Here is an 11,173-nt window from a genome sequence, read left to right as displayed (position 1 = left end):
AAACATTGAGATGTAGTTGAAATACCACACCATTCAATATCTCAAAGTATTCAATTCAGTGTATATTCAATCTAGTGTATAACAAGTTTGTAAAACCATCACAACTATATAATTCCAGTATATTTTCACCATACAACATACAGCCTTTGGTGACTGGTTTCTTTTGCTTAGCATAATGTGTTTTTAAGTTTTATCCATGGTGTACCATGAATCTGGATTTCTTTTTTTAATGATCGAGTAACATTCCATTGTAATACTATACCACATTTGATTTATTCATTCATCAGTTGAGGGACATTTTGATTTCTACTTATTGACTCTTTTGAATAATGCTGCTATGAAGAATTAACTTGATTAAAAAACTTACATGTTTTTGTATAGACACAGTTTTCATCAGATTCCTTTAGACTCATATCCTAGCCACCAAAATAAATTTGCTAGCAACAGCAGTAGTCCCATGGTACCAATATTTGTGGTATATAGGATCACCAGCATCCTGAGTTTGCCTTATTTTCTTTGTTGTATCTTCCCTCAATCCCAAGTCCAGAGTATATCTGTAGCAGGAGTTTATAAAATTTAGTTGGCAGAAAGCTGTGACAAAGATCATTGTTTATTCCTCTGGGCTTTTGCTAATTCTGTTTCTTTCTGGAATACCCTTCCTCATGTCTGCCAGACCAACTCCTGTCTATCCTTCATGAGTTCTTTTAGGTATTATCCTCTCTGGAAATGTGATTTATTGTCTGCCTTTATCTCTAGACTGAGTAGGCATCATTTACCTGTTTGACAGATTGAAGATTTGAGCTCAGAGAAAGAAAGGGAGTTTACCAGGGTCCTGAAGTAAGTTAATGGCAAGAATAATACTGGATACAGCCTCTTTTGACTCCTAGTCCAGGATATATATATATTTTTTATGAACCAGAATCATTTGTACTATCACCATTTTGCTACAGTTTTCAGGGTTGTAAAATAAAAAATGAAAGACAGCAATATTCCAGATGGATGAGCTAGGCAAGATATGTTTCTTCTAATTTCCTGACCTTGGTCTTCTTAGCTGTAAAATGGGGATAATCCATGCTGTTCAGTTCCTGGAGTTTTTTTGAGGAGACTGTTAGACAGTGACTGTGAATGGGCTTTGTGAAGGGCTATACACACAAGAGGGAGGAGATTTTTACTTCTAGGAGAATATTTATAGAGTGCCAGATGGCTCTGTGATTGCATGGCTTCTCCAGTTCTCTCCTGCTTTCCTTCCCCAGGTACCCGGTTTTCTTCTGGTGGTTCCCAGCTAATAAGTACTCAGCCTAAATTGCACAACACTCATGATAAGTCCTGGCAGCTAGGCTTCCTTTCCTTCCATAATTCCCTCCTCTTCCATTTCAGCCGAACTGTTCCTCTTATTATTCCCCATTAATCTTTGTTAAACTGTCATTTCAACCAGTAGTTGCCTCTAGTTAAATTGGTCAGTAGATATCAGGGGATATCACAAAGAATAAAAACCTTGATCAGGTAAACTGAGTATTGCAGCCCCTGCTCTATGGGACTGACCTCTTTCCTTGGAGAGTAACATAGTCTCTTAGGCAGCTTCTTAATATTTTCTGGAGTGTCCCTAGACTAAGCTCTATATTGGGTCGTACTTGAGATTCAGAAAAATAATGAACATAATTAGAAGCTATGATTGTGGGCCATGATTTTGGCCCTCAAAAAGCTTACATTTTAGGTAAGGAGGTAGGTCTTAAAAACCTCAAAGATCATACAAGACAAGAAATGACTAAATGCATAAATGTATGGTGATTTGGCAGTTTCAGTGCCTAGGTAATTCAGAGAGAGAGGAGAAATCAAGAACCTGAACAAGTCTTTAAATGGTGGTTGAGAGTTTAAAAGGGAGGATGAGAAGAAGAACATTCTAAGCAAGGAGAAGAAAAAGTAAGCAAAAACTTGAAAGCGGGAATCTGGGAGGTTTATGCAAAGGTTATAGAGTGAAAAGTGGTCCATGGAAGCGAAGCCAACTTCAGTGTTACCCTGTACGTTCATTCATGAGTTAAATGATTTCATTTCCCCAGGGCTCCTTTTTATACACTTCTCATCCTCTGAGCCATTCTCTTTCATTACTAAAGTTCCTGTGTATTTATTTGTACTTGACACTTCATGCCAATGATGCTATATTGTATAGTATAGTATTAACATATGATATAAATAAAATATGAAAATATAAGGCAAATAAATATAAAACAAAAATCTAAAAAAAAACCATAGAAATAACATAATTGTTCTTTCCTAAAAATCACTTAAGTACCAGATCAGAGGATATTTAGAAACAGAAAGTAATTCCGAAGCCCTGCCACATGTCTCATGCACTCTAGCTATGAGTAAGACAGATGGGCTTATGTCATAAATGACTGCTTAATTTGGGCCCTGGTATACCCTTAGCCTTCCCTTTCTCAAAGCAGCTGTTTCTGGAAGGGAAATGTCCATGTGTATAAATAGTTTGAAGCCTAGCAACTGGCACATAGACAAATGGTTCTCATTAAGATACTGAGGAAAGAACCTTTGGAATGAGACCTGAGTTCAAATACCAACTCTGACTAGCTATGTGAGCTTGAGAAAATTATTTAACTGCTTTTTAGTTTTTTTCCTGCAGAATTACAGTAGTAGTAGTATATCCCCTAGGATTTTAAGAATTAAAATAATTGTGTTATGATATCTTATACATGGTAAGTTCTTATTTAATGTTATTTCTTCTCCTCATTATACCAAAGTATGTTTTCTTGACTTAACTTGAATCTTTCAGGGAGACAAAGTAGTATAATGTAAAGAGCCTTGGCTCTGATGCCAGAGATTTTGAATTTCAGTTACTTCGGTAATTATAGGCAAGTCCATGCTTCAATTTCCTAATCCCCGTGTGAAAATTGACCCTCAGGATTGTGTTGAGTATAAGAGATGATGTGTATGAAGTACCTGTTAAAACTGTATGATGCTGTGTTAGAAAGAATTGTAGCTACAGAGCTTAGAGGATGCCGATCTTTCTGTTTTCATAGACGTATGGAATGTAGAAGTTAGAAGGATGGGTGCTTAAAATCATCTAGTAGGTGGGCCAGGAAGGTAGAGGAAGACCCTGAGCTAACCTCCTCCCAGCAGCACATCAAAATTACAACTGTTTACAGTGCGTCCATGGGAACTCTTTGAAGACTCACAGAAAAAACTTTCCAGAACTAAGGAGAAAAAGAGGGAAGCACAAGATGGGAATCAGACACCCAGGTTCAGGAGGCACAGAGGGTCCCAGACAAGATGAACTCAGATAAGTTCGCACCAAGACACATTATAATTAAAATGGCCCCCCCAAAATTCTAAAAACAGTAAGAGAAAAGCAGGTAGTTATGTATAAGGGAACTCCCAAAGACTCCAAACTGAATTTCAGTAGAAACTTTGCAGGCCAGAAGGCAGTGGCACTATATATTCAAAAATGATAAAATGAAAAAAACCACAATCAAGAATACTCCACCTGGCAAGGCTTTTATTCTGACTTAAAGGAGAATTCAATAGTTTTACAGATGAGACAAGCTAAAAGTTCAGTACCACTAAACCAGCTTTACAAGAAGTGTTTAAATTCTCTAAGTGGAAAAAAGACCATAACTAGAAATATGAAAATTAAAAAAGAACAAAGTATCACCTGCAAAGGCAAACATACAGTAAAGGTAATAGGCCAACCACGTATAAAGCTGGTAGGAAGATTAAAGAACAGAAGTAGTAAAATCAAATATATGTGCAATAAGAGGTTAAGCAACACACAAAACCAAAGGAGTAAAATAAGATGTCAAAAAATTGAAGTGGGAGTGGGGGTAAATGCAGACTCGTTAGGATACATTTGAACTTAAGAGATGATCACCCTAAGATAATCACCACACACACACACACACACACACACACACACACACACACTGTTATATAAGAACCTCAAAGTAGCTACAATTCAAAAATCTATTATAGGAGACACACAAAAAGGAGAAAGGAATCCATACATAATACAAAATATAATTGTCAAATCATGGAGGAAGTGACCAAAGAAGAAAGGAATAAAAAAGAACCAGAAAACAATGAATGGAATGTCAACAAGTACACTATGCTGTACAGCAGAAATTGACACAACACTGTAAATCAACTATAATAAAAAATAAAATATGCTCACCAGATGTAGAGAAAAATATACATGGACCAAATGTTCAAATGAAAAAAGAGTGGCTTAATGGATTCTTAAAAACCCCGTATAAGAAACTGACTTTACACCTAAAGATACAAACTAAAGTGAGATGATGGAAAAAATGCATACAAACGGAAACAACAACAACAGCAAAGCAGAGGTAGCAACATGCATAATACAAAGTTGACTTTAAAATGCAGACTTTATACAGAATGGAAATACAAGTGCCTCCATCACCACCAGATGTGGCCAAGTCAAACACAGCAGTGTGTGTCTGCAATGAAAGTGTAAGGACTGTCATTGTATCTTCTGAGAAGGTTGTAGATTTGTTACCCAACAGAAACAACCACACAGTTCCCTCCCACAGAACTGAAGAAGTGTGGTATGGCAGGAATGAGCAGACCCCTTTAAAGGTGGTGCCAAGAACCACATCACCACCGGCATCCGTTGCCACTGCCCATCTGATCCATCAGACAGGCTCCAGGTCATTGGAACCTTCTGGAATTTTACTTAAATCTGGCAATTACAGTGGACACTCAGAAGGGCTGTTCAGCAGTAGATCTCCAGCTCCTCCCGTCTCTGTTAATTACTATTCTCTAAACTCCCATCAGCACATAGACTGGAAAAACTATAAAATGTACAAAAGTATATTCATAACAAGCCTGTTATCAGAGAAGTCCATATGAAAAGGTGGAGGAAAGGAAGGCTTCAAGTACCAGTCCCCCTGTGACTCCTTGGCTTCCATCCCATTTATAGATGAACCAACTAGTCCCAGCATTGATTATGATACTTCACACATCCCTGCTTCTGCTGTCATCTCTGCCTCTACCTCTCAGGTACTCTCCATAGCAACAGTCCCTTCCAGTCTCACAACTTCAGCTCCTTTAATTCGACACCAGCTCTCCCATGACCGGGAATCTGTTGGACCTCCCAGCCTGGATGCCCAGCCCAGCTCAAAGACAGAATGATCAAAATCATACAACAACGGCCTGGATGATTACAGAGAAGATGCAAAACTATCTTTAGATCCAACCTGAAGGGGATCAAGATCATGCACAGCCAAAAGTCATCAGAAGACTCTGGATCCAGGAAAGAGTCTTCCTTAGAGGTTTTCAGTGATGCTGCCAAGTAAGGGTGGCTTCATTTCAGACGACTTGTCACCAGTAAGGGCAAATCTACAACCTTCTCAGAAGGTACTGTGTCAGTCCTCACATTTCCAATAAGGGCAAGTGAGTTGGTGGGGTATTTGGCCATGGAAGCAGATGTATGTTGTACTGCGGGGCCATTCTCTGTACCTGTACAAAGATAAATGGGAGCATACGGCTCCCTCCAAAGAGGGACAGCCCATCATTGTTGATGCTTGCTTGATAGACGTCTCTTACAGCAAGACCAAGAGGGAAAACATGTTCCAACTCACCATGTCCGACTGTGAATGCCTGTTTCAGGCTGAAGACCGGAACGACATGTTAGCCTGGATCAAGACCATCCAGAAGAGCAGCACCTTAAACGAGGAGGACACCGGAGTTATGAACAGGGATCTGATCAGTCGAAGAATAAAAGAATACAACAGTCTGATGAGCAGCAAAGCAGAGCCGTTGCCAAAGACCCCTCGCCAGAGTCTCAGCATCCGACAGACTCTGCTTGGTGCCAAAGCAGAGCCTTGGACTCAAAGTGCAACCCTCCCAAGGAAGATTCAGAAAGGAAGCTTCTCACTAAAGACAACACCAGTCCTCCCAAAGACAAAGGCACATGGAGAAAAGGCATTCCAAGTATTATGAGGAAGACATTTGAAAAAAAAGCCTACTGCTATGGGAACATTCGGAGTCAGACTGGATGACTGCCTACCAGCTCATACTAATAGGTATATTCCATGAATAGTTGATATATGTGGCAAATTAGTTGAAGAAAGAGGTCTTGAGTATACAGGTATTTACAGAGTTCCCGGAAATAATGGAGGCATCTCCAGTATGCCAGAGGAACTCAACAAGGGAATGGCTGATATCGATATCCAAGATGGCAAATGGCAAGATTTGAATGCAATCAGTTTACTGAAATCCTTCTTCAGAAAACTCCCTGAACCTCTCTTCACAAAGGATAAATATGCCATCTTCATTGAAGCCAGTTGTAAAGATCCTCTAGGTGGTCTGAAAACACCGAAAAGACCAATTCACAATTTGCCTGAACATCGTTACAAGACACTCAAGTTTCCTTCGGCTCATCTGAAGACAGTGATAGAAAATTCAGAAAAAAATAAGATGGAACCAAGAAACCTCGCCATGGTATTTGGCCCGACTCTCATGAGAACATCTGAGAATAACATGACCCACATGGCCACTCACATGCCGGAAGAGTACAAGATCATGGAGACACTTATCCAGCACCATGACTGGTTTTTCACGGAAGAAGGTGCTGAAGAACCTCTTGCAACAGCGCAGGAGGAAAGCACAGTAGACTCCCAGCCACTGCCCAACGTCGATCATTTACTCACCAACATTGGAAGGACAGGAGTGCCCCCTGGAGATGGATCAGATTCAGCTACTAGTGACTCCACAAAACCTAAGGGTTCTTGGGGATCTAGAAAAGATTAGTATAGCAGGGACCTGCTTGTATGCTCTATCTTCAGAGCCGCCAGGCGCAAGAGGAAAAAGCCAAAAGAGAAAGCCCGACCCAGCAGCTCAGAGGATGAACCGGGCAATGTATTTCTTAAAGAAAACGCAGAGCAGTGTCCCAACGACATTAAAGAAGAGTCCAAAAAAGAGAGCGAGACAGTGGGCAGAAAGCAAAGGATCGTCACTTCCGAAGAGACTAACACCAGGAAGGACACCAGCGCCGCTAAAGAGGATCAGACCGCTGGGCGGGGAGAGAGCGCGCCGGCCGGGGAGCCCTCGCCCCGTCCTGCTCAAAGTCACCCACTCCCAGCCGTAGCCTCGCGGTCCTGAGGGAGAGCCCCAAGCCCTTCGTGGCATCAAAGCCCTCCCTCTTTGAAGAGACAGAGTCCGATGATGGCACTTTGCTTAGCACTTGTGCCCAGGCTTCCACGAAGAAATCCACCAGCCCCGACGCGAAACCCAGCGAGTCCTTGGCCACCGTCACCATCATCACCTCCGATGATGCCACGACGTCGCCCGTGCCCTGCTGGTCCAGCCTGGACTCCAGCTGGCTGAGCCCCGAGGTGCAGTCGGTGCCGAGCGTAGGGGGGACGAAGCCGACTACCAGAGGAGTGAGCTGGTCAGCGAGGGGCGGCCTGTGGAGACGGACAGCGAGAGCGATTTCCCCGTTTTCCCCGCGGCTCTGACCCGGGAGAGGCGTTTGCGAGGAAAGCTGCAAGAAGCCGCCAAGACAAGCTGGAGAAACTCCGAAGGCAGTGAAGTCAGTTGTACCGGGGGAAGTTTAACACCGAGTTTAGGGAGCCGGAGGCAGCTCTGCAGTTCCCATGAACTAATGTGATACCCTGTCCAGGAAGAAATCGGCTTGATTCAAGTCAGCGGGAGTCTGGGAGATGCCAAGAATGAGAAGGAAACCCCTTCCATCGCCGAAGTGTTTGATGTTAGGAAAGAAGGAAAATCAACGGGGAGTTTGCTGACAGCCCCAAACCAGAAGAGAACGCGAGAAACAGGAACCCACCTGGAAAAGGAAAATAGCTGATCGGTTAAAACTGAGGCCCAAAGCACCAGCAGATGACATGTTTGGGGGAGGCAATCAAAAACCCAAGACGGATCCTGCCAAAAGGAAAAACATCAGACGGAGACACGCTAGGAGGGCACAGAAATGCTGCCGAAATCTGTGTTTTGAATTTTTGGACAGCGCAGGAACAGAGAGGGGAGAGAGAAGGCGAACTTTCAGCTGTGAGTCGGTTGAAGCCCCACCTGTCCATCTCGGACTGGCTCGCCAGGGAGCGCTCGCGCACCAGTGCATCCGACCCTGGGGACCCGCAGCCACAGAGCATTGGCCCACCCACCCCTGTCCTTTCAGCCCCACGCACATGGTCCTCCCAGCATCTTGGCTTCAACTGACAGGCCCCTTCTTTCCACACCGCCTTAGTCACCTGACCAAATAAATGGAGGAAGCTTCCAGAACACGAGCCACCGTGCTGGTTCTCCAGCGACTGCCCAACCTCATAAACTGTCCAAAACCCCAGGACTAGAGCATAGTCCCATCCCTGTCTTTAAAATGGGGGTACTTAGGCTCTAGCAAATACAAGCTACTGTTTACATATCCTAGTAACCCTATAAATATTTTCTTGTACCAGCATTGTTATTATGCAGCCTGCATTTGGGCTGGTTTCATCATTTTGCACTGTGAAATAGCTTTACAGTGCATTAGGACAGCCAGAGGAACAAATATTATATCTGTATATATTTATATTGGATAGTTGTATACAAATGAGCAAAGTATTTGTTGCAACTCACTGCATAGAGTACACCCAAGATTACCAGGGAAAATAGCTGGCATTAGTATGCAGCAGATCTGTTCTTTTGGGCTCATCACTAACAAAAGTGCCTCATCATAAAATTACACATTTGGTCTTTTTTTTGGTAAAATTTTATTTTTTGAAGTATAATTGACTTACAATGTTGTATTAATTTCTGCTGTACAGCACAGTGATTCAGTTATATATACGTATACGTATATACATATATATACACATTATTTTAATGCTCTTTTTCATGATGGCTTTTCACAAGGTATTGAATATATGGTGTTTTTTTAGGGTGCCATATTGTTAAAATTAGACAACTTACATTGAGTCAACAAATGTGTTTTATTGGTAACAAATTTCATTACATTTACCAGTTTTAACACAGGTGGATACAGAACTTCCATTCTTGAGTCATTCCAGGTGGATCTTTGAGTTTTACATTCAAACTTTAATACAGTTTTTGCATTTGCGTGACTTGGATATTTAATCTTTCTGTAAAATACATAACTGAAACAAACATACTATATGTGTCTTTTCTTCAGATACCAGATTTGCTATAAATGTTGTAACATAGGTGTGTAGATAGTGACCTGGGTGGAACTGGCTTCTTTATGGAGGAGAATATAATTCTGCATGAGGACTTCATGGATCCAAACCTGTGTCATGCCTGTGTGCATACCCAAATAAACACTGGAAATAAAAATTGTTTGGGTGAAAATAAAGTAAAATAAAGACTTTAACAAGAGACAAAGACATCACACAATGATAAAAGGATCAATCAGAAGATATAGCAATTATAAACATGTAACGTATATGTAAACATACGTGCCCCCGAAATAGAAGCACCTAAATGCATAAAGTAAATATTAACAATGTTAAAGGGGGAGAAATTGACAGTAACACGATAGTAAGGAACTTTAACACCCTGCTTATTTCAGTGGACAGGTCATCCAGACAGAAAATCAGTAAGGAAACACTGGCCTTAAATGACACATTAGACCAGATGGATTTCCACGTACAAAATGAATAAATCCTGGAGGTGTTATGTACAGCATAGGGAATAGAGTCAATAATACTAAAATAACTTTGTGTGGTGGCAGATGGTAGATAGACTCATCATTGTGATTGTTTGTAATATCTAAAAATACAGAATCATTTTGTTGTAGCCATTAATATAAGTTGTAAGTCAGTTTAACTTCAATAACTAAAAAAAATCATCTAGCCCATTCTTTCCTTAGTTCAAACGAGAGCACTCAGAACCTGGGCTGTATTGTGTGCTGGAGGCAAAACTGGCCTTCCTCTAGACTTTCTTGTTTCTCCCCCATTTCACTGCCATTCATCTGGATTATTCTGGGTCTGTGGAGGCACAAGGACTTCAGAGTGTCTTTTGGCCAGTGTGCTGAGCTCCCACAGAGCAGATTTTAAGAAAGCATTGTGTAGGGAGTTCCCACTTTGGTGCAGCAGGTTAAGGATCTCCTGTTGTCTCTGCAGTGACGCAGGTTCCATCCCCTGTCGCGGTGGGTTAAGGATTCAGTGTTGTCGCAGCTGTAATGTAGGTCATAGCTGTGGCTTGGATTTGGTTTCTGGCCCAGTGATATACATATGCTGTGGATGTGGCCAAAAAATAATAAACAAATAAACAAACAAATAAAATAGCATTGTATAGATGTGTAGATCAGGTCAGAGCTGGTAAAAAAAAGGAAATGTACATGCCTTCCCTGGAGAGAAGTTGCATGTTTAGGCTGATTCCTTAGACTCCTTGCCAAGTTGAGTTCTGTGGTGCCTGGTCATTTATTCCTTCCTTCACTTACTGTTTGAGCACTGGTTTTATGCCAGGCATTTCTAGCTGTTAGGGATGCCTCATAAATTGGACATGGCCTCTGCACTTGGAGCTCAGTCTGGTTGGGAAGAGAAACCCTTGAAATAAACAATTAATGTAATAGTGCTGTGCAAACAGAGGGGTTGGTGTAGAACTGCCCAACTTAGAGATCAGGGAGGACTTCACAGAAGGGGTGACTTTTAAGCTGAGATCTAAAAAAGGATAAATAAAAGCCTTTGTGTGTGAGGTGGCAAGGGAAGGAAAAGGGAAAGGCAGGATTCACAGGCAAAGGGAGTAGCTTGCGAAAGTGTGAGGACGTGTGCAAGAGCCCTTTCCATTTGGTGAACCATCCCTGGTTCAGTGTATTTGGCTAGAGCGTGTGCAACATAAGTAGTGGGAGATGAAAGAGATGATACAAGTCTGCAGAGCAGAGCTTCCCCAATTTACCTAATTTTAAATAGCGTTTATTTTTTTAGAGCAGTTTTACATTCACAGCAAAATTAAGTGGAAGTACACAGATTTCCCAGCAACCTCCTGCCTCCACATATGAACAACCTTCCCCACAACCAACATCCTCTGCTCAGGTGGTACATTTGTTACAATTGATGAACCTACATCAACACATCATATTCAGTTTAAGTCTATATTTTACATTAGGTTCGACTGTTGGTGTACATTCTGTGGGTTTGGACAAATGTATAATGACAAGTATCCATCATTATAGTATCATACAGAATACATT

General features: G+C 41.6%; 1 pseudogene; it reads left to right on the top strand.

Annotated features, from left to right (window-relative positions):
• Positions 4,405 to 8,361, top strand: LOC100622525 (annotated as a pseudogene).

Source organism: Sus scrofa, chromosome 9 (genome assembly GCF_000003025.6).
Source record: "Sus scrofa isolate TJ Tabasco breed Duroc chromosome 9, Sscrofa11.1, whole genome shotgun sequence".
NCBI lineage: Eukaryota > Metazoa > Chordata > Mammalia > Artiodactyla > Suidae > Sus > Sus scrofa.
The sequence above is the reverse complement of the archived record's forward strand: the minus strand, read 5'-3'. Positions and strand labels throughout refer to the sequence as shown.